The sequence below is a fragment of the Lactuca sativa genome, chromosome 9, assembly GCF_002870075.4.
Source record: "Lactuca sativa cultivar Salinas chromosome 9, Lsat_Salinas_v11, whole genome shotgun sequence".
Classification (NCBI taxonomy): domain Eukaryota; kingdom Viridiplantae; phylum Streptophyta; class Magnoliopsida; order Asterales; family Asteraceae; genus Lactuca; species Lactuca sativa.
Genome location: NC_056631.2, coordinates 164,442,780 through 164,467,463, shown reverse-complemented (window position 1 = coordinate 164,467,463; position 24,684 = coordinate 164,442,780). Strand labels below are relative to the sequence as shown.

At 37.7% G+C, this 24,684-nt stretch overlaps 1 pseudogene; it reads right to left on the bottom strand.

Annotated features, from left to right (window-relative positions):
* Positions 1–1,211: 1,211 nt before the first annotated feature.
* On the bottom strand, positions 1,212–20,472 carry LOC111892856 (protein REBELOTE-like; annotated as a pseudogene).
* Positions 20,473–24,684: the final 4,212 nt, after the last annotated feature.

The window sequence follows — 24,684 nt, the reverse complement described above, 5'->3', positions numbered from 1 at the left end:
ACTCGGCAAGACCACTCGCTGAGTGGTTCCGGGCAATCTTCATGCTACTCGCCGAGTCTGTTCTTCAGACTCGGCGAGTCCATGCCATGCATCAACTCAAACTCACTTCTGAGGTCAGATCCGCTCCATACAATCATAGATCTGGCCTTCCCAAGCATGATAATCACGTAAAGTCCAAACCTTGGGGCTCAAATAACAACTATTTGCTCATAAATGATGTTTTAGCCCCATGTATCATAACCCTAGGTCAATACCCTCATGAACCCTCAAAAAGCTTAAGGAATACAGCTCTTCTGGACCTCTATGGGTCTCATCTCAAGCCTCATCACAAATAGGGACGAAATGGACATCAAATCTAACCAAAAAAGAGGTCAAGAAACCCTAAACCCCCATGTTTAACATAATAACAGAGAAGGAAACCAAGATATACCTCCAAGATGATGTTCTGAACTCCAAAATCGAAGGATGTCCACTCCACTTGCCTCCTCTTAGCTGAAAACTCCTTAGCCTTGCCAAACCAAGCTTCAAATGTCAATAATGGCCTCTTATCTCTCCCAAAACGCTCAAATCTCTTTAGGGTCTCTCTCTAGGGGTCGGTGGCCGCAAATGACGGCCATAAGCCCCCTTAAATAGGTCTCAAACCCTGGAAATTTGGGTTTCATTAAATAGCGTGGACTCGCCGAGTCCACTCTTGGACTCGCTGAGTCCGGACGCGAACCCGCGTCCATATCCGGGATCATACTCGGCGAGTTTGGGCTCCAACTCGCCGAGTCTCCTCACAAAAGCCAAAAAGAACAAAATTAACTAATACCTGGAAATCCGGGCTGTTACATCATTTACCCAACATACTTTGATTAAAAATAACCATTTTGACCCTTGGTCATACAGAAATAGCCACACACACACACACACAGATGGTGTCAATGATGTAAGAACATAGGAAAACTCTACTGAAAATTGAAGGAATGGTTTCAAATTTACATTAGGTATGAATGTTAAGTGCAATTTTTTTCACATGGAAATCCAAATATGAATACCACAAGGATTTAATTGCATTATAATTGGTATAAATACATATTGTAATTAATCAACTATTCTTTCATTTACTGTTAGTCAATTGAAAAAATAATTATAAAGAAAGAGCAGTGGATTGACTTTTAGAAAGAAAAGGATTCTTTTGAACAACAACTTGACTTTAAGAAAGAAGTGTCTAATGAAAGAAAACTTGAGATTCTGTAATCAATTGTTGAGAACAATGGAGAAATAATAATAATGTTGAAAATGTGAAATGTTAAAATGTATGAAATGAAATCAATACATGGAGAATTTGGCTTTGGTGTTTTCAAATACTTGTTCAGCAATAACTGCTCCATTTCCATTTGCCTTTTTAATCTCCATATGAGCCTTTTGATAAATCCAGTGCCTCTTAATGCATCTGCAATGAAATCATCAAACCCAATTGCAAGTGCTGCTTATGCTTTTGCCCCATAAACCAACCTTTGCATTCACATAAATAAACTAAATAACGGATCTTTTTTTGGATTTTAGGGGTAAAATGGTCATTTACACTCTTTGTTAAAGCAGAACATAAAAGGTTGTAGTGTTGTAACTTTACTCTCAATTTTAGACAAAAGGCAAAGATGTCATTTGGATTAGAGAGGAAAATGCACCTTGATTCTTGAAAGATGAATGTCACCGAAGCATATAGGACAGGGCTCACAAGAGGCATAAATCTCACAATAAGAGAGCTCAATTTGGTTGAGTTTTTTACGTGCCTGGAATACATGGTGTAAAAATAATAATTAGTAAAAAACTACCTAGCAATGATAAAAAAAAATACTAAATTCACCCACTGTGAAAGTCTGACCTTTGAAAGTAATATTTATCAGCCACACATTAATAAAAGAGGGTTATTCAATAAATGACTTAAAGGGTATATTTGTCATTTTGTAAAAATTGAAATTTCAGCGGTATAATCACAAGACACAAGACTAATCACAAGTATTTTGATATGAGTGATATTGATTTAAAGAAGATAAGGAATGCTGGAGCCTGTCATTTTAATTATGCGTATTTGTCCAAGGGGTATTTTGGTCACATTGTGGATGGTATTCTTTTCATTAAGCTTATCCGCTTCATGTCGTTATTCCGGACGCTCATACAGGGACATTTTCATCAGAATTTTAATAGAATTCTTTTATATTCTATTGCATTTTCTAGTTATATTCCTGGTTTTTGGAAATTAAAGATCACTGCTTATTCCCTTTGGTTTGCTTCTCTACTAATTTCGGAATCAAGCTTCTAGTCCAAAGCATGAAACCTATGACAATGAGCCAGAGACCTTGGAAGGGTATGCTAATGGACCTTATGAAGCTTTTCTAGTAGCCAATGCCCATAATGGTAGTGATAAAAGATATAAGAATTACTCTTTCTTCTTTGGAAATCTACCATTTTTCCATGTGCAGCTACAATTGCAGCTTCTCGGGCCTGCATCCAAATTTAACGATCAAACAAGCAATAATGGAATAAAAAGGGTACCCAAATAATCCTTCTTGAACTGAAAGTGAAACACATTAAGATTACAACATGATGTCTGTCGCTTTGCAAGTGACGACGTCGTTCTAGAAGCTTGTTGATTGTGTGTTGCCATCGACATCACTCAATACATCAAGAAACCCAGAAAAGAAAAGAACGAAGAAAGGAACCCTAGAAACAAAACCCTAAAATTCAACGGCGCTTTGTGAATGCCCCAAGCTTCATCATCAAAAGGAGGATCATGACTGGAGAAATCAATCCATTGAGGAGCGTTAATGTCTTCATAAAGTATGTCCTTTTCGAACTGTGAATCCTTCCAATCGATCACAGCTACATCCATTGATGGATTAGAGAAAGAAAGAGAAAAAGAAGAAGAAAATGACTTCATGTCGATATACACTCTTGATTATAATGAAATTAGGATTCGGAATGAAAAGTAAGAAGGAAGTTACCGTGCGTATTTTGGTCTATATGTCAGCAAAACGTATTTTGGTCTAAGATGATGTCATCAAAATAATCCAAAGGTGGAGATCAAAGAGTGAAATATAATCAAGGGTCTTTGTTTCTTCATTTTAGAATTTAAGGTTCTCTTTTAATAATATTTAGAGATAATCAAGGATTAAGATATAAATAATACAAAACCAATTTCACATAATTTATATATTGTAAATGAAAGTGATATATATAAACCTAATGTACTTGTTGGAGATCAGCAATACTGTGGAAATCAGACAGTGGTATTGTTGGGGAAGAGTTGCTGGGTAAAACATTAGTAACAGACCTTGTAGGTTTTTTCTTTCTCGAAGCATTTGAAATGTCACTCATTTCAATATGTTTGATAAGTTTTACGTGCTTGGCTATATATATATATATATATATATATATATATATATATATATATATATATATATATATATATATATATATATATATATATATATATATATATATATATATTGATATTGATGATTTCTAGCACTTTAAATAAGTGAATTGGATATTTGAAGGGTTTAAATTAGGTAAAAAAAAAAAAAATTTGTATATAACTAAATAAAGGTATGTTACCGTAAATCACATGGACTAATGGAATAACAATCATTTTAGTTATGGTAGAGTATAAACTTGAAACAAAATCATACAACAATGTTAAAAAAATAAAGACCAAACATGCAAATTACCTCACATGGACTAATAATGTAATTTATTCTCTGTTTTATTTACATACTTGGTTGATTATACTTTATAACATCCTGAAATAGCAAAAAAGATAAAATTATAAGTATTTTGGTCATTTTACTTATACTTAAAGGTTTCATTTTTGACAGAGTTCGACAAAATGACCAATCATGCAAAGCTTTGAAACCATAAGAATCAAGCATGTGATGGTTTTCATAGTTATCCTCAACATGATATATTTTTCAAACCATATGGACCAATCGTGAATATTATAAATAGTTTATAAATAAAAAAAAATAAAATTGGTATACTTGATTAAAAAAAGATTGCTTTATTGTAGGGTTTAATATTGAAGCGATATATGAATTTTATTGTTATTTGTTAATTGGTATTACAAATATTAAAAATTTGTAAAACACTCGAACAACTATCATTTGCACCATGTTTTATTAATTATTAAAGTGTATTATTTTATTTTAAATATGAATATAATATCACTGTTATCATTTGCACCATGTCTATTGGAGGCTTTTTCAAACTGCATAAAAAAAAAATTTCATCAAAAAATCAAAAAAAATTCATTGAAAAGATAAAATACCTGCAAAAATAGATCAACAGACTCGTGGTCATTTAGTGAAAAAGCCACATCATCCCTTTTCTTCTGCACAAACTCAACATTCTGCTCCACCTAAATTCAAGAAATAGCAACAATGAAGAATGTTTTCATATTTCAATGACATTGCTATATTTAGGTATATATGTTTTTATAAGCTCTATTTATTACAAAAATCTGACATATTTTTCAAAATACCTGATCCATAAGTCGCTTCACTACACACATCAAACTTTCAACTGTAGTTCTTTCATAAAACTTTTTTAGTCTGATGAGTGGAATTGTAGCTAACTCAGGAACAGAAATGTGAAAACTCCATTGAAGAAAGTGAGCTGAAAGCAGTTCAACAGCTGTATAAACACATTGGTCCAAGAAGTTTTGTGATTTCAACCAAAATTTCGGAAGCTACAACAAACAAATAAACTTGTTACAATACAAAAAAACATGAAGATACTGTAACAAATTATTAAAGTAATAACGAACAACTAACCTTTAAATTTGATGCTAACTTAACAGATTTTCTTGATTTACTACCCTCTTTGTTGACTTTATATTCAAGCATGTCTAAGATCAATGAAGCAACAGGGATAAAAATCCCACAAGAATTCGAGAGTTTGTTTAACCACTGAATGCATCTTGTTCTCAAAGGAATATATCTTGATCTAGGAAAGAGATTGGAGATTCCATTTATAAGCTCTATTATCAAGTGCAACAATGGCTGAATATCAGATTCATTTGCATTTGTTGAAATGAAAAGAACTCAAATCTCAATGCACTGAGCATATTGCCAACTGTATATCTTCTTGATTGCTTCCTGTGAACAAAAAAAAAACAAGAATTGTAAACATTCCGGATTGGAATTCAAGATTCCATTCCTTCGACAGATTCCATACCTTATTCTCCTTCTGCTTTGCATGTCGCGGTATATAAGCAAGTTGCTGAATTGAAACAAGTGCCTTGTTACAAGACTTTTCAACATCAAGAGAGCATAAATTGACAAAATTGTCCCTCAAATACTCAATATGTTTTGCATCAACAGTTTCCATACTCCTGCATCGGGCAATATAGGCATTGCATGTTTTAATAAAACATGTGTCAAAGTGATTAGATCCAAACACAGAAATCACATCTTGAATCACAAGGAAAGAATTAGCAGAAAGTGTCCCCCTCCTGTTGCCCATAAATGAACTATAATCTGCATAATACATACAAAAATCAGAACCTATGGAAAAGTTTATTTACTCAAAAAGAAACATTTAAGTTTAGTTACCAAATTACCTGAATAACCCTGTTCAGCAAAGAAGGGAAAAGCAGCAAAAAAATATAAAGGCTCTCAATCGAGTAATTGAGAAAGCCAAAATATCCAAATCAGTGACCTGTTTTAAGGTCTGTTACCGTAAATCCCACAAAAATCTATTTTTGAAAAGTGAAAAAGTACAATTAGAAAACTCAAGAAAAACCCATTCGGTTATAGAATCAAAATCGTCAACGATCATAATTACAGGACTTACAGGCAAGATTCTATCGTCCTAGGAAGAACACATAGTAGTGGGGAAGAAGACTAATCTTGGATCGATTTGATGTATGAAATCGATTGGGTAACCCTTTCTGATGTCGATTGAAAGAAGCATTAGGTTTAGAGAAAAAGGGAGGGAGAAAAGTAAGAAGATGCATGATTGAAGTAAAATTAGGTTACAATTGAAAAAGAGAGAATGAGGATAGACGACGAAGGAAAGAAAAATAACCGTGTAAAGGTTCATGAGCATGAGCATGTGTCAGCAAACAAACAATCTAAGGGTTAGAAATTAAGGATTGAAATGTAACGAAGGTCCTGATTTCTTAAGATTAGAATTTAAGGGCTCTCTTTTAATAATATTTAGAAATTAGATTTATCATTCAAAAAGGCTTAGCGGCACAACTTATTGTCCGTTTTTCATCTCACTTACTGTACGATGACAATTAAAAAGATAAAAAAAAATAAACCCAAAAAAAAATTAAGAATATATTTGAATTTACAAATCCCCCCATCATCTTACTTGTTTAGTTCTTTCTCACCCCTTTTAATATGTAGGAATATCATTCCATTTAAATTATAATAACATACTAAAAATCCTATGTATAGAAAAGTTATAATAAAATGGTCCATACGGATTATATATAATAATCTTGGAAAATAATAGTGAAAAAAACTACAAAATATCTTTTAATTATCGCATGATGAATTATCATTTATCAAAATATTAAACGACTTCAACATAATATATGATATGACTTTCAACATAATATATGATATGTAGGAATATCATTTCATTTATATTATAATGACATCTAATATTTTTTGGTTTTTTTTACTAAAATATAATCAATTTTCTTTTTTTTTAAAAAATAACCCTTTGTTCCAGAATAGGTCATTTCGGACCCGAAAACTAGCCCTAGCCCAATAGTGTGTGTGTGTGTATAGGTCCCACACAAAAAAAATCCGGAATATACGTTTAAGCACCATCTACCTATATTTCAGACCAAATTTTCAGCATGGATTCATCAAACCAAGTTGTAAGTACTTTGTAATATGTTTCTGATCGGTTGTTTTAGTCTGAAATTAAGTATTGTAGGGGTTCCGGGATGGTATTCTATTTTATATAGACCTCACTTACTGTACGTCGATTTACTGTTAGGAATTTTTAGTAGTAATCACTCTCAAATAAGATTTCTTGATTCGATTTACTGTTATTAGTTGCGACAGAAAAGGCGATAAGCCTAACACATAGGGTGAGTAGTGTAATCACCAACTCACTAGGTTATATTAATTATTAGTTGTTAGCATGACGCATCAGGTACTCTACCACCTCGCATGTCTCACGAGTGGTTTCCTCTGTTCTCTATCATACTCTTGGTGGTAGTGATTTGTTATCTCCTGGTATCTATATGGTGTCCTTGATCTTCGTAGGCATGTTGAATCTCCGCTCTGTCATGCTTAGGGTTTTAACACTGATCCCCATTACTTCATAATGGGGAGTTTGAACCTAAATGTTTGAGTGAGCTTCTCATATGTGTTCTTGATAGGTTAAAGGTCCTTGATGATTTCTCTAGTTCCTTATTACTCGTCTGTTTCCTTCTTAGAATCCTCCTTATGAATCTCTTCTTGATCTTCCTTGACTCCTCTATTGTTGTTGTAAAGGAGTGGTTACATCTATCTATGAGGTTTGTGCGAGAATGGGAATATCTAAAGAATCTATATGATTAATAAAACATTTTTATTTAAAAATATTTTTTTATGAGGATGATCCTTACCGGTCTTCCTATAATCACGTAGTGTATACAGATTATATATAATCCAGATCAAACAGGCCTTCGAATAAGTGATCCTACTCTAAAACCACAACCAGACAAGGAACAGGAAGTAGAGTGAAAATCACAAATTTTAAGTCTATAAAATCTCAACTATATATAACCTTAATGTATACACTCAAGAATTGTAGGCCTACCAGTAAGGGTCTTTAGTTTTCACATAAGTTATTTATAGTACCTAAAATATTCCTATAGTATTTTAGTTTCATGTTTGATTCTAGAGTTTTCTTGGTATAAGAATTTGGTAAACTTTTAGACTTGTTGTTATTGTATAGTATCATAAAATACTCCTATAGTATTTTAACTTTGTGTTTTGTTCTAGATATCCGTTGTATATTGGCTTTTGGTAAGTTTTAGGCTCGCTGCAACACTACCATCACTCCCAAATGCATGTTGTTCGTATCTCAAATAAATATAGTTGATCATGCTATATTTATCCCAGATATGATTACATAATTGTCTAGGTTTGACTGTAGTGTCCAACATCTAAATACTTTTGTTTTGTTCTTCTTGTAATACTTCTTCTAGTATATGTATATGTATATATGTGTATACTTTCATAAAAGTATAAATCTTGGTCAGAGTGTTTTTATCACATTGTATTTGTAGTTATATATCTTTTATGGGTTGATATACTGAGTTCACTATAAACAATGCTCTGATACCAATCTGTCACACCCCCAAACTTGAACGGCGGAAACATTCGGGGCCCGACGACATCATGTACAGTATCACAACCATTGTATAATAGTAATCAAAGCAAGAACAACCATTGTATTCATAATATAAAATTGACATTGTGTTTAAAGCATTGATTGATTTACATTAAAACTATAGCCAAAAGATAAGACGTAATACTAATATGCTCCGTCTTCATAACGCCCAAGAGAGTACCTGCTACTAACTTTCCTGAGAATACAAGTGGTTTGAAAAGAGAGTATCAACATTTAAGTTGGTGAGTTCATAAGTGATTTTGTTATAAAAAGTATGTTCTTTGTTCTTTGGAAAAGTTCGCATGTTCCTCAAGAAAATCCTATATTTTCTTAATGAGTAAGATGACCATACATGTTCCTTCTATGATTACTTAGTTTATACTAATTATATATAAACTAATATCGTATTTGTAAAACATTGTTTTCAGTAATTAATCGTATTTGTTTTCAGCAAGTTAAATCATGAACTGTTACTATGAACTGAACTGTGATCTAATATGAACCATGACCGAAAACTACATGTATAATTACCATACTTAGTTTAACGATACCTAGTTTTATTTAAATATAAAACTAGCTGAAATTGTGTTTACCCTAAAAAGCTCATTACAACGATACCACCCTCCTATGATTAGCTAGTACATATGAGTTGTATATGACCGAGATCAAACAGACAGTTAAATGGGTGAATCTGCCCTAAGCCCACAACCAAAAAAGGAACAGGAAGTAAGGCGGACATCACAAATTCCACTGTCTACCGGACATCAATTTTATCTAACATTATTGTATATACTGAGTCATCATATAGTTAATATCCTTTAAGATTGTTTAAGGAAAGTATATTAATACGTAAATATATCATTGTTTTCTCCTTGTGATTTCTCATAACCATACTTGATGACCTAAGATGGCCTGAAACGACGTTCTTCAGGCGTTGGAATCGGTATGACATTTGTCACCACAGGTCTGCCGACCTAGCTATTGCAAGCAGCTCTGGTACGGGATTGTCAGTCCCGTATAGATATATACACAAACTCATGCTCTCCCTCCGGGAGACTTTGGTTATAAGTCAGGAATTTAATGGGTACTTAGATAAGTACATGAAGGCGTCTCACAAATTGTTTCAACGAATTTACTAGTAATAAAGCAGAAAATCTTTTTGTAAATAACAAGTAGTTTTGAAAAAAGATCCTTTTATTCCATAAACTATACCTATTATAGCTTATAAGTTTATTTCCATGTTTTTAACATGGACTTCGTAAAATAGTTCATAAGTTCCATAAACTGTACCCATTATAGTTTATACGTGTGTAATTTACGTAACATGAGCCTATTATATTTTAACAACCTGGAGAGTTTATAAGTTTGGTAACAAAAAGATTTAGTTAGTATTTTTGCGTACAATGTTTATAATATATATATAAAAGAGCGAAATAAACAATTTGTATTTTAAACACAATATTACTTGTGTTTTTACTTGTATTCCCCCCTAAAAACATAGAAAATTTCGGAATAGTATAGGGGTATGAAATCACCTGATAAATGGTGATTTGGGCAGTGTTTCATTTCTATAGATGATCTTTCTCGAAGAAACCGTGAGTTTCTGATGAAAAACCGGGCTATATGCGGGTAGAGTTTCAACAGGAAAATATTATTTTCTCAAGGACTTCGGGGCTTCGGGCTTTCTTCGGGTGTTAGGGGTGTTCTCGAGGCTTCGGGGTGGTTTAGAGTGGTTAGAGAGGGCTTTAGGGTGAAAGAATAAGAAATTTTGTAACATAAATCTGGAGACCTCACATTCCTTTTATAGTTGGCTGAAACCTCGAAGTACGTTGGGCATAACTTTGGTACGATGGGCGTACTCGTTACGCTGGGCGTACAAGCGACATGGCGCGTGTTCGGTATTTGAGCTTCGAACGTGGCTGATATGTGTCAATAAGAGAAGGAAGGACGACATGGCCGACTCCGGACCTTGTTTCTGAGTACGCTGGGCGTACATACGAACTACGTTGGGCGTACGGCTTCGATTACACCTCGTATTTTGTGCCCAGAACATCAAAATTTCATATCTTTTGCATATAAGCTCCGTTTTTGACGCTCTTTATATCCACGCATATGTAAGATTATACTCTATAACTTTCATTTAGACTCCATCGGCTAAGTTTGACTTTATTTTTAATGTTATATTTTTAACGGGCCGGGACAGGAAAAGTCCATTAAAAATTCATAAAATTTTCATTCGACATCTGTTTTTGTCTGTCTTTTTACCATTTCACTACTATTGACGAGATCTTCAATTGTTGTTTAGGTTGTGTTGCCTAAAAATAGCTCGATCTTTAGTTTGATTTTTGGGATGTACAATGCTGTCTCGAATCTTAAAAAAATCATAACTTCCTCATACGAAGTCAGATTTAGACGTTCTTTTTATGTAAACTCTTGGTTCAACGTATTCTGTGAATTTCATTTAGATTGTTCAGGCTAAAAAGCATTTTATTGAAAACTCACTCTTTACGCTACATAGTGTTTTGCCGGTTTTGTCACGGATCTTCGATAGGTCATATCTTCTTCGTTATAGCTCATATTTCTATGTTCTTTATATCTTCGGCAACCGTGTTACGATCTCTACCACTTTATTCATTCAAATCAGGTTTATTTAACATTTTTAAGGTTAATTTTCTTTATTACTTTAAAACGAGTCACAATTTGACCTAAACTATTATATTGACTTAAAATATCAGGTTGTTACAAAAAGCCACCAATAACCATCATTGTTTAAAAAAAGAACTATTGTTTCAAAAGTATTATTCAAAATAAGAGATTTCCCAAGATCCCATAACACAAAATAGGAAGATGTGCACGATGATGTCTTCGCTTTCCTACGATCATCAGAAGTACCTAAAATAATAAATTGAAACTGTAAGCCAAATCTTAGTGAGTTCCCCCAAAGTACCATCACACAAGATATAAAATACATAGGTTACCGTATTGGGTCCACAACCTCCCGGTTGGATTACCCTGGCCCACAACCTGCCGGTTGGATTGCCTGGCATACCACATATTGGGTCCACAACATCCTGGTAGGATTATCCTTGGCCCACAATCTCTCGGTTGGAATGCCCTGGTCCACAACCTCCTGGTTGGATTCCACCAGTCTGTTAACTGACAGCACAACACAGTAGTCTCAAATCCAATGTAATATGTCGACATATAACAAATAATGTACATGTTCAACAAGCATATAAGTATACCGTCATTAATCACAGGTAGTCCTACAGATCTACCAGTCTAACAGATATCCATAACTATCAGGTAATCGAATAGATCTATCACATGTTCAACATATCTTAACTCGGTATCTAACAGGATATCAATCCATTGGGACGGCCTTAGTGCCTTCGACCTGTAATTACTGTTAGGATAACTCACCTCTCAGTCTGCAAGATGTCTGGCAGATCACAACTCCAAATAACAAGCCAACCGATCACCTAAACACAAAACAATGTCTGATCTCAAATACCACTCAATTGACCTAAAATACCCTCAGGTTATACTTGGTTAAAACTCAAAATAAATAAACCATCCGACTCAACCCAGCCGAGCCAACCCAGTCGAGTATGTTGGGCGTACTCCTCAGTACGTTGGGCATACTCGCTTGTTAACCAAAAGACATGGCTTTGACCGCGTACGCATTGCGTACCATTTGGTACACCCAGCGTATGCACATGGTTAATCTCTTTTCTCATGAAGAGATTAATACATCAAGACCTTACGTCGAAAGTATGATACAAGCCCCAAAAGACGTATTTGACCATAAAGTTTGCAACTTTATGGTCTTGCATGTCCAAAAAGCGCTCAATACTAAAAACCTTAATTACTTAACCCATTAAGACCTTGTAGAACATGCATGGAAGGGAAGAAATGATCAAGACCACATTTTTATGCTTATAAACAACTCTAGACGTTTGAAAGGACAACTTAAATGGATTGGAATAACTCATACTCAAAATACCAAATTAATGGGACCAAGAGAACCCATATTCTTGGCTAACTTAGATCTATGTGTAACTTCATCACGTTTAAATAATTTTACCACCAGTTGATGCCCAAAGGTGATGAGATCCTGGATCCAAAGACTTCTACTTCTCTAAGCTAACCTTCTCTTCTTCCTTTATCCTTCAAGGTGACCAAAACACAAATACAAAGCTCAATAATGCTCAAAAGTGTATTAGGGGTTTGCAAATGACGAAATGAGGGTTGGAGGCTGGCGAGGGAGTGAGCACCTGAAGGTTAATGATGTTTATATAGGGTCCAAACCCTAAAAATTAGGGTTTGTGGCTCACCCATGTATGCCCTACGTACGCTGGGAGTACGCCCTGTGTACTTGAGCCTGCCACCATAATTACAAAAATGCCATTATGGACCATTTTGCAATCTTTCTCATGCACAAGGGCTAAAATGCAATATTTCTTTATATATAGGGTTAGAATTAAAAATACCTCATCAACGAGATGTTACAATTCTCTCCCACTTGAACTAGACTAAGTCCTCGAAGTCCCCTACTGTGAACAAATACGGGTAATGCTCCCCCACCTTGTTACGTAGAACCTTTCACACCCCCAAACCAGAACGGCGGAAACGTTCGGGGGCGGAGGACGTCATATTCAGTATCATAACAGTTCATAGAAAGGAAAGTACACACCACCATACATATATAAGGGTTTTAAAAATGTTTACATAATGGTATTCATTACATGTTCAAAAGATAAATACATAAACATCTTTTCAAAAGAAATAATTAACGCCAGCGCGTTAATCCCCAAAAGTTGATTTCCAACCTGCTTAGCGGTTCCCTGAGAATACAAGTTATTTCAAAGAGAAAGTGTCAACAATTAAGTTGGTGAGTTCATAAGTGGTTTGGAAAAATTGAATGTCATTCCAAAATGAGTGTATGTTTTCCAAGAAAATCCCTTATTTTCTTATAAAAGTATGAAATGCATGAGAGTAATTGTGTTGAAAAATGCGGATAGTTGAACCAAGAAAATCCCTTATTTTCCTATTAGTTGTTTGGTTTGTATACAGGAAAATCCCATATTTTCCTAAAGTAATAGTTTGTCTAGTGTCCAAGACTAAAAACCGAAATCAAAGCACATACTTTAGAAGATTGAAGCATAGATTTATATAATAAAACCTATAAGGAGATTTCAGTTTGTTAGATAAAGAATAGTTTTAATAGCTATTCATTCATCATTCAGAAGTACTATAATAATTGTATATCCGATGAGTTTTATAACCATATTGAACATAATATATCTGTAGCGACGTTCTTCAGGCGTCGTAGCGTTATGACAAACTGTCACCCCAAAGGACGGACTGTAGCTAACAGTCAGGGTGCGGGATCATGACTTCCCGTATAGATCTATACACATTTGACACGTTCTCCTAACGGGAGACTCTGGTTATAGACAGGACTTGTAGTATTACCTTTTAACAAGAAGGTAGTATTTGAAGATATACACGTCTCATGGATTCTCAACTAAGTCTGTATTAAAGTAGTAGTTTTGTTTACAAAGTTTATCCTTTTCCACCATATTTGACACAACATAAATCATAAGTTCTTAGAATGTATAAAACTGTTTAGCAACGAAAGATACTTTGAAATTACTAAATACTTTATATAAATCTAGTGCATGCAAAGTATGTCAAGAGTTTTCCATAGTAGTAATGAATCACAAGTGATTCATTTGATAAAAACGAGTAAAGTGAAACTTTATGAAATAAATGATAATAACCGTATGTTTACTTGTATTCCTCCCCTAAAAGAGTATAAAAAGCATTTAAAGTGTATTTGTAGGGGTATGAACTCACTTGATAGATTGAAGAAGGTGTGACGAAAACCGAGCAGAACTTTGACTTGAAAAGGCAGATTTTCTCGGGATTCTTGGGAATCTCGGGAGCGTAAAACTTCCTTCAGGGCTTGAGTATGAGAACCGGGGCTTCGGGATAAATATTGCACGGAAAGAGAGGCAAAACGCAAGAAAAACGAGAGAAAATGAGTAAGTTTCCCTAGAACCCTCGCATCCCTTTTATAGGGGCTGAGAGGCCTCGGTACGCTGGGCGTATGGGTGTACGCGGGGCGTACTCATGTGTCATGCGTGACCGAGTCCTCGACTGCCTCGGCTTCGGATGGGACGGGGCATAGCCTCGCATAGGGGCGACGTGGACGAACCGGAGCCTAGCCCTTGAGTACGCTGGGCATACGGGGGTACGCTGGGCGTAACTCGGATGGACCCGGTGACTCCCCCTTCGGATAATACCAAATTTTGAATTAAATTTATATATTAATTATTTATCAAACTTCAAAAATTCATATCTCCTTCATACAAACTCCGTTTTCGACGTTCTTTATATCCACGCGTAGGTGAAACTATGATCTACAACTTTCGTTTAGATTCCGTTGGCAAATTCCGAAATTATTTTTATTATTTATTTTTAAAAGGTCGGGGTAAGAAAAGTTCGTTAATAATTCATAACTTTTTCATACGGTGTCAGTTTTGGGCGTTCTTTTTAAGTACATTTACAGTTTAAAGATATCTATGACTTTCATTTAGACAACTAAGGTCAAAAAGTATTTTATTGAAACTTCGCGTTTTTACGTAACTTCGCATTGCCGGTTTTCGTCGGAAAACTTAGAATGGTCATAACTTCTTCATTATAACTCGGATTTTAGTGTTCTTTATATGTTTGGAAACCTTAAGACGATATCTACTACATAGTGCACTCCAAACAGAGCTTTTGAATATTTCATTTTTCGATGATATTCTAATTACTTTTCAAAGAGGTTACAAGACTCAATTTTTAATGACCTGAAATAACGGGTTGTTACATCATCCCCCCGTTAGAGGGAATTTCGTCCCCAAATTTTAATACAAAAGAAAAGTTTTAGGGGCTGAGGAAGAGATGCGGATACTTCTGTTGCATTTGATCTTCTCGTTCCCACGTGAACTCAAGTCTCCTCTTAGCATTCAATCGGACCTTTACTATTGGAATGCGACTCTGTTTAGTTCGTTTAACTTCCCTATCCATGATCTCGACGGGTTCTTCCACAAAGTTAAGATTTTCATTTAGTTCGATTTCATCGAGTGGAATTACAAGTGTTTCGTCGGACAAACACTTTTTCAGGTTCGATACGTGGAATACTGGATGTACTTTGTTAAGCTCGATTGGAAGTTGGAGTTTGTAAGCCACTGGACCAATTCTTGAAATGATTTCGAAGGGTCCAATGTACCTAGGATTTAGCTTCCCTCGCTTTCCAAAGCGTATCATGCCCCTCCAGGGCGAGACCTTTAGCAGTACACGGTCACCAATCTGAAATTCCAAGGGTTTTCGTCTTTTGTCGACATAACTCTTTTGCCTATCCCTTGAGGATTTCAGTCGCTCTCGTATTTGCATGATCTTTTCAGTCGTTTCTCTGACGATCTCTGGACCAGTGAGGGTGCTATCAGGGACTAGACCTTTTGCCAAGTGCGTGTCGTCCACTTCCGTCCAGCACAGAGGTGATCTGCACTTACGGCCGTAAAGGGCTTCAAATGGAGCAGTCTTGATACTAGTATGATAACTATTATTATAAGAGAACTCGAACAAAGGTAAGTGAGCATCCCATGCTTTACCAAAGTCGATTACACATGCTCGCAACATGTCTTCCAAGGTTTGGATCGTCCTCTCACTCTGTTCGTCAGTTTGTGGGTGATAGGCTGTACTCATATCCAACCTTGTTCCCATGGATTTTTGCAATGATTGCCAGAATTTGGAAGTGAATATGCTGTCTCTGTCTGAGATGATAGACATTTGCACTCCATGAAGTCGTACGATCTCTCGGATGTAGGTTCTCGATAGTTTTTCCATCTTATTAGTTTCCTTGATCGGTAAGAAATGAGCGGACTTGGTTAGTCTGTCGACAATCACCCAAATAGTATCTTGGCCACCTTGAGTTTTGGGTAGTTTTGTTATGAAGTCCATGGAAATCTGCTCCCATTTCCACTCAGGTATTTCAGGTTGTTGGAGTAGACCTGAGGGTTTCTGGTGTTCTATTTTTATCTTGGCGCAAGTCAAGCACTTGCTCACATAGGTAGCAATCTATGCTTTCATTTTTGGCCACTAGTAGAGTTGCTTGAGATCTAGATACATCTTATCTGACCCTGGGTGCACGGAGTATGGAGTCTTGTGTGCTTCGCTCATAACTACCTCTCTGAATCCACCAAACTTGGGTGTCCAGATTCGGTTCATGAGGTAGCATACTCCGTCACTCTTGATTTCTAAGTTCTTGTCCATTCCCCTAAGGGTCTCACCTGTCACATTTTCGGGTTTCAAGGCCTCTATTTGAGCTTCCTTGACTTGTGCTGACAGGTACGAATGGATCGACATGGCTAATGACTTCACTCTTCGGCCAGAGTACTCCTTACGACTAAGGGCGTCGGCCACGACGTTTGCCTTTCTCGGATGATAGCGAACCTCACATTCGTAGTCGTTGAGCAATTCGACCCAACGTCGCTGTCTCATGTTTAACTCCTTCTGGTCGAAGATTCTTTGAAGGCTCTTGTGGTCTGTAAAGATGGTGCACTTGGTACCGTATAGGTAGTGCCTCCAGATTTTAAGAGCGAAGACCACCGCTCCAAGTTCTAGGTCATGAGTGGTGTAGTTGACTTCATGCATTTTCAGTTGTCGTGAGGCATATGTAATAACATTTCCCCTCTGCATTAGTACACAACCCAGCCCTTGCTTCGAAGCGTCGCAATACACCACAAAATCTTCGGTCCCTTCTGGAAGAGAAAGGATGGGTGCACTGCAAAGGGCCTGTTTCAAAGTCTGAAATGCAGCATCTTGCTTTTCTCCCTAGTTTTAGGTCACACCCTTCTGGGTTAAAGCGGTAAGAGGCTTTGCGATGCTGGAGAAGTTCTGAATGAACCTTCGATAATAACCAGCAAGACCTAGAAATTGGGGAATCTCTATTGGTGTAGTTGGTGCAAACCAACTTTTGATAGCCTTGATTTTTGATGGGTCCACGTGGATTCCTTCCTTGCTGACCACGTGACCGAGGAAGTCCACCTTTCTAATCCAAAACTCGCATTTTGAGAATTTTGCATAAAGTCTCTCAGTTCGTAACGTCTCTAAGACTTGTCTCAGATGTTGACTATGCTCTTCTTTATTCTTTGAATAAATGAGTATGTCGTCTATGAATACTATCACAAATTTATCCAAGAATGGACGACATACCCGATTCATTAGATCCATGAATACGGTCGGGCATTGGTTAGTCCGAACAACATCACTACGAACTCGTAATGTCCGTATCTCGTTCGGAAGGCCGTCTTGGGAACATCACTCTCTAGGACTCGCAGCTGGTGATATCCCGATCTCAGATCGATCTTGGAAAAGTAGTTGACTCCTTGGAGTTGGTCGAATAAGTCGTCGATTCGGGGTAGGGGGTATCAGTTCTTGATGGTAAGTTTGTTGAGTTCTTGGTAGTCGATGCACATCCTGAATGATCCATCCTTCTTTTTCACGAATAACACAGGTGCTCCCCATGGCGAGAAGCTCGGCCTGATGAATCCTTTTCCAAGTAGCTCATTCAGTTGGCTGGATAGCTCCTGCATCTCCGCCGGGGCTAATCGATAGGGCGCTTTGGCTACTGGGGTAGCTCCGGGAACTAGATCGATTCTGAACTCGACTAGTCTCGCGGGTGGTATTCCCGGAAGGTCCTCGGGAAAATCGCATACGTCGGGCACATTCTTGACGTCTTGGACTTCGCGTTTCACATCTACGACATGTGCCAAAAACGCGTGATACTCCTTGCATAGGCACTTCTGAGCTTGGATACTTGAGATGATACGAAGAGTGGTACTGGGTTTGTCGCCCAAGACAATGAAAGTTTCGCCGGTTGGCAGATTAAGGCGAACGGCCTTATCGTAACATAAAATGTCCGTATGATGAGAACTCAGCCAATCCATGCCAATGATGACATCGAAACTCTTAATCGAGACTGGCATGAGGTTGATTGGAAAGGGATTATCATTTAGAGTTAGGGTACAGTTTAAGTATATCTCCTTAGTGCCTTCGGTTTTCCCGTTGTCCATTTCTACTATGAATGGTTCACTTAATGATTGTGGTATTGGTTTTAGTAGGCCTTTAAAGTCGTGACTCACAAAACTCCTTTCCGCTCCCCTATCAAACAAAATGCATGCATACGAGTTATCGAGAAGAAACGTACCTGTAACAACAGTGGGGTCTGCAACAGCTTCATCTTGTCCCATTGCGAAAACTCGGCCCCTTCCGCTGGTATTCCTGTTGTTTGCCTTCGGGCAGTCCCTGCGGTAGTGTCCCGCGTCTCCGCACTCAAAGCAGGCGCGACTTACTCCGATATTAGCAGTGGGGGCGGATTGTTAGGTTGGCTCTTTGCAGTAGCGGGCTGTATGCCCCTTCTTATTGCACCTAGTGCATTGAAGATCACGGCACAGACCGTGGTGGTGGAAGTTGCATTGGTTGCATTTCGGAAGTTTCCCATTGTATGAGCTTGTGGGGGCAGTGTTGGTAGGTACAGTAATAGCGTGGGTCGCTACTACTTGTTTTTTCTTGGGGTTCTCCTGAAGGGTTTGTCCCCTCCTCTTGTTCCAAGGCCTACTCTGGCCCTGTGCCTCCTTAGATGGATTTGCGGTAGCTGCAATGGTACCCTGTTTTACCCCGTGGTCGATGAGTCGCTGAGCCAGACGTTTAGCGCCGTTGTAGGTAATAGGGTTGGAAGCTAGGACATGCCCTTGAATCTGGGGTGACAACCCCCAAATGTACCTTTCAACCTTCTTTGATTATGGGTTGACCATGGTAGGGCACAATGCAGCAAGGTCGTTGAACCTAGTTGTGTAAGCGACTAGATCAGACCCAGTCATCTTCAGATTCCAGAGCTCCTGCTCAAGCTTTTGCACTTCGCCCCTTGGGCAGTATTCTTCTAGTAATAGAACCTTCAGATCCTCCCAACTCATAGCGTTGGCGACAGTGAGCGTCACCGAATTCACATGGCTTTTCCACCAAGTGAGGACTCGATCTATGAAGGTGCAAGTAGCGAACTTAACCTTGCTTGTTTCTTGGCATGAGCAGATCTCGAAGACTGTTTCGGTCTTTTCGAACCATTGCATTAGTGCAATGACTCCTCCAATGCCGTTAAAAGTCTTTGGCTTTGAGTTGGAAAACTCCTTGTAAGTACATTCCCTTACTTGACCATGGCCAGTGCCCCGATTGGAATGATTCGTGCTGCTTCCTATACCTCCATTTGCATTGGAGTTTATTTGCGATAGAGCTGCTATTACTGCTGCTGTGATAGCAGCCTGGACCATGGCCAGATCATACGGTGGTGGTGGAGGTGGTGGTGTCGTGCCCGGTCTGGGTCTTAGGTTTGGACGATGAGGCATCGCGCTGCCAAAAGAAAATGAGAGATTATAAGTTTTGGTGGTTGAGAGTTGAATGATATTGAGTTAACTTCCTTTAATAGTTCAAGAATTTGGATTGACCAACACAGGGTTTTGAGCTTGATTTACAAATGAAGTTTGAATAGATATACTTACGAATTGAATGAACTACACATAATTAAAACATGAAAGAGGTATGCCCTATATATATTAAACATATAGTTGTGTTACATCCGAGTTTAGACAAAAGTTTTTGACCTTTCTAAAGGTCTCCGATTATAGAAAGTTTAAAGAAAATAGTACTTTTATCCGAAGTCCTAATTTATAACAAAATTTGAGAGTCGGGCAAGTACTACTTGCGGAGTGGCTTGCGCTTGGAGCTTGACTCCGTGTCGGACTGCTTTGACTCCATGAGGTGCCTATCAAACACGGCTTCTTGTTCCCTTATCTCCGCTATTGCTGCGATCGCTGCATTCTTTTGTTCTTGGAGGGCATTAGTGCGGTCTAGGCCATACCCTTGCAACTTGTCCAAACGGCGGATGTCAGAAGTGTACACTTGCACTTCGACATTGACCTCGCGAATCCGGTTGGCTTGAACTCCGGATTGATAGCACTGGTTGGCTAATTTGCCAACCATGACCCGGAGTGCTCGGTCTGCCGAACCCCCGCCTCTGACATCATAGAAGTCTCGGCACATGCCGTAGGGAGGGAGTAAGATCTGTTGTTGGCTCCAATGGTGGAGGTGACTCCCCCACACAGGAGTGGGTCCTTGGAAGTTCCTCACATGGGCAGGAGGTTGTGGGACCGGTGGATTGATAGTCTCTAGCTTCGAATCTGTACCAGAGTCATCTCCTTCCTCCAACTCTATAGGCTCTTCGTCTTCTTCAGGATCTTCTTCGATCCATCCTCCATTACCTTGGTTGGGGTAGTAAGGGTCATTGGGGTGATGGAATCCAGCCATTGAGTCTGTACGAGAATAGGGTTAAGAATTTACTATAAGCTAGAGCACATGAAATTTACCCTTAAGTTTAATGGTTGCTGATACTCAAATACTCCCTTAGTATTATTTAATGATATGCTTTTGGTAAGTTTTAAATTTGTTGTCCACTGCAGACACTCCTTGGCATACGTTAGTCGGCTCTCGGACAAATATAGTTGATCAGGCTATATTCTTCCCAGTTCCGATTATATGTCCCAAGGCGTACCTACACTGCACAACTTATTTATAATACTTCTAAAATGATCCGATTATGAAACTGTTATTAGTATGAATGAGTGCATGCCTACTTTATAAAAACTAAATAAATTTAATTTCAAAAGTATGACTCCTCTCAGAGTGTTTTTGCCCAGTTGATTTTATAGTTGTATACCAAAAAGAAATGGTTTTGATATACTTAATTCCCTATAAACAATGCTCTGATACCAATCTATCACACCCCCAAACCAGAACGGCGGAAACGTTCGGGGGCGGAGGACGTCATATTCAGTATCATAACAGTTCATAGAAACGAATGTACACACCACCATACATATATAAGGGTTTTAAAAATGTTTACATAATGGTATTCAGTACATGTTCAAAAGATAAATACATAAACATCTTTTCAAAAGAAATAATTAACGCCAGCGCGTTAATCCCCAAAAGTTGATTTCCAACCTGCTTAGCGGTTCCCTGAGAATACAAGTTATTTCAAAGAGAAAGTGTCAACAATTAAGTTGGTGAGTTCATAAGTGGTTTGGAAAAATTGAATGTCATTCCAAAATGAGTGTATGTTTTCCAAGAAAATCCCTTATTTTCTTATAAAAGTATGAAATGCATGAGAGTAATTGTGTTGAAAAATGCGGATAGTTGAACCAAGAAAATCCCTTATTTTCCTATTAGTTGTTTGGTTTGTATACAGGAAAATCCCATATTTTCCTAAAGTAATAGTTTGTCTAGTGTCCAAGACTAAAAAGCGAAAGCAAACCACATGCTTTAGAAGATTGAAGCATAGATTTATATAATAAAACCTATAAGGAGATTTCAGTTTGTTAGATAAAGAATAGTTTTAATAGCTATTCATTCATCATTTAGAAGTACTATAATAATTGTATATCCGATGAGTTTTATAACCATATTGAACATAATATATCTGTAGCGACGTTCTTCAGGCATCGTAGCGTTATGACAAACTGTCACCCCAAAGGACGGACTGTAGCTAACAGTCAGGGTGCGGGATCATGACTTCCCGTATAGATCTATACACATTTGACACGTTCTCCTAACGGGAGACTCTGGTTATAGACAGGACTTGTAGTATTACCTTTTAACAAGAAGGTAGTATTTGAAGATATACACGTCTCATGGATTCTCAACTAAGTCTGTATTAAAGTAGTAGTTTTGTTTACAAAGTTTATCCTTTTCCACCATATTTGACACAACATAAATCATAAGTTCTTAGAATGTATAAAACTGTTTAGCAACGAAAGATACTTTGAAATTACTAAATACTTTGTATAAATCTAGTGCATGCAAAGTATGTCAAGAGTTTTCCATAGTAGTAATGAATCACAAGTGATTCATTTGATAAAAACGAGTAAAGTGAAACTTTATGAAATAAATGATAATAACCGTATGTTTACTTGTATTCCTCCCCTAAAAGAGTATAAAAAGCATTTAAAAACGTATTTAAAGTGTGTTTGTAGGGGTATCAACTCACTTGATAGATCAAAGAAGGTGTGACGAAAACCGAGCAGAACTTTGACTTGAAAAGGCGGATTTTCTCGGATTCTCGGGAATCTTGGGAGCGTAAAACTTCCTTCGGGGCTTGAGTATGAGAATCGGGGCTTCGGGATAAATATTGCACGGAAAACGAGGCAAAACATAAGAAAAACGAGAGAAAATGAGGAAATTTCCCCGGAACCCTCGCATCCCTTTTATAGGGGCTGAGAGGCCTCGGTACGCTGGGCGTACGGGTGTACCCGGGGCGTACTCGTGCGTCATGCGTGACCGAGTCCTCGACTGCCTCCGCTTCGGATGGGACGGGGCATAGCCTCGCATAGGGGCGACGTGGACGAACCGGAGCCTAGCCCTTGAGTACACTGGGCGTACGGGGGTACGTTGGGCGTAACTCGGATGGACCCGGTGACTCCCGCTTCGGTTAATACCGAATTTTGAATTAAATTTATATATTAATTATTTATCAAACTTCAAAAATTCATATCTCCTTCATACGAACTCTGTTTTCAACGTTGTTTATATCTACGCGTAGGTAAGACTATGATCTACAACTTTCGTTTAGATTCCGTTGGCAAATTCCGAAATTATTTTTATTATTTATTTTTAAAAGGTCGGGGTAAGACAAGTTCGTTAATAATTCATAACTTTTTCATACGGTGTCAGTTTTGGGCGTTCTTTTTATGTACGTTTGTAGTTTAAAGATATCTATGACTTTCATTTAGACACCTAAGGTCAAAAAGTATTTTATTGAAACTTCGCGTTTTTACGTAACTTCGCATTGCCGGTTTTCGTCGAAAAACTTAGAATGGTCATAACTTCTTTGTTATAACTCGGATTTTATTGTTCTTTATATGTTTGGAAACCTTAAGACGATATCTACTACATAGTGCACTCCAAAAAGAGCTTTTGAATATTTCATTTTTCGATGATATTCTAATTACTTTTCAAAGAGGTTACAAGACTCGATTTTTAATGACCTGAAATAACGGGTTGTTACAGAGCCTTCATCTTCTGATACAAGATCGCCACCGACCTCCCAATGTAATTAAGGTGATCATCAACCTGAACGTCCTCTAAAGGAACAACCACTGAATCATCAACTACACAGTTCCAAAGTTTAGATATATGGAAGGTGTTATAGATCTGGCTAAGCTCCTTAGGCAAATCCAATATGTATGATACCTTGCCAACCATGGATATCACCCAAAATGGCACAATATATCGGGGCCCCAACTTTCCCCTCTTCCTTTAGCGTATTACACCCTTCCAGGGTAATACCTTCAATGAAACCATATCTGTGACTTGGAACTCCAACTCGGATCATCAATTGTCAGCATAACTCTTCTGCCGACTCTGAGCTATTTGAAGTCTCTATCTGATCTGTTGGATAAGCTGTATCGCCTGAAAGACTACTTCGGTCCTTTCCATGACCTTATGTCCAATCTCTCCCCAACACACTGGGGTGTGACACTTCCTCTATAGATGAGCTTGAAAGGCAGTGTACCGATATTATAGTGGTAGCTGATATTGTACGAGAACTCAGCTAAATAAAGGTAGGTGTCCAAAATCCCACCAAAATCAATGACACAGGCTCTCAACATGTACCTAAGTGTCTGAATGGTCCGCTCACTCTGACCGTCCGTCTGCGGATGATAAGTCGTCCTAAGATGAAGTGTTGTACCCAGTTCCTCATGGAACTTCTGTCAGAAACAAGATGTGCCTACCATATTGATCAGATAAGATAGAGACTAGAATACCATGTCGAGCAACGATCTCGAGCACGTACAAGTTGGCCAATTTCTCGGCTAATGAGCTCTTGCAGATAGCTAATAAATTGACGTTCTTGGTCAATTGATCCACTATGATCCAAATTAATTATGCCTCTTAGCCATCCGAGGTAGCTTGTTAACGAAATCCATAGTAATATGTTTCCACTTCCACATGGGAACTCTATTGGATGCAACTTGCCATGCGGTCTCAGGAGTTCGGCCTTGACCATTCAACATGTCAAGCACCTCTCGACATACCAAGTTATCTTCCTCTTCATGTACGACCACCAGTAGCTAAGTCTCAAATACCTGTACATCTTGGTGGCCTCAGGGTGTATCGAAAACCTGGACTTGTGCGCCT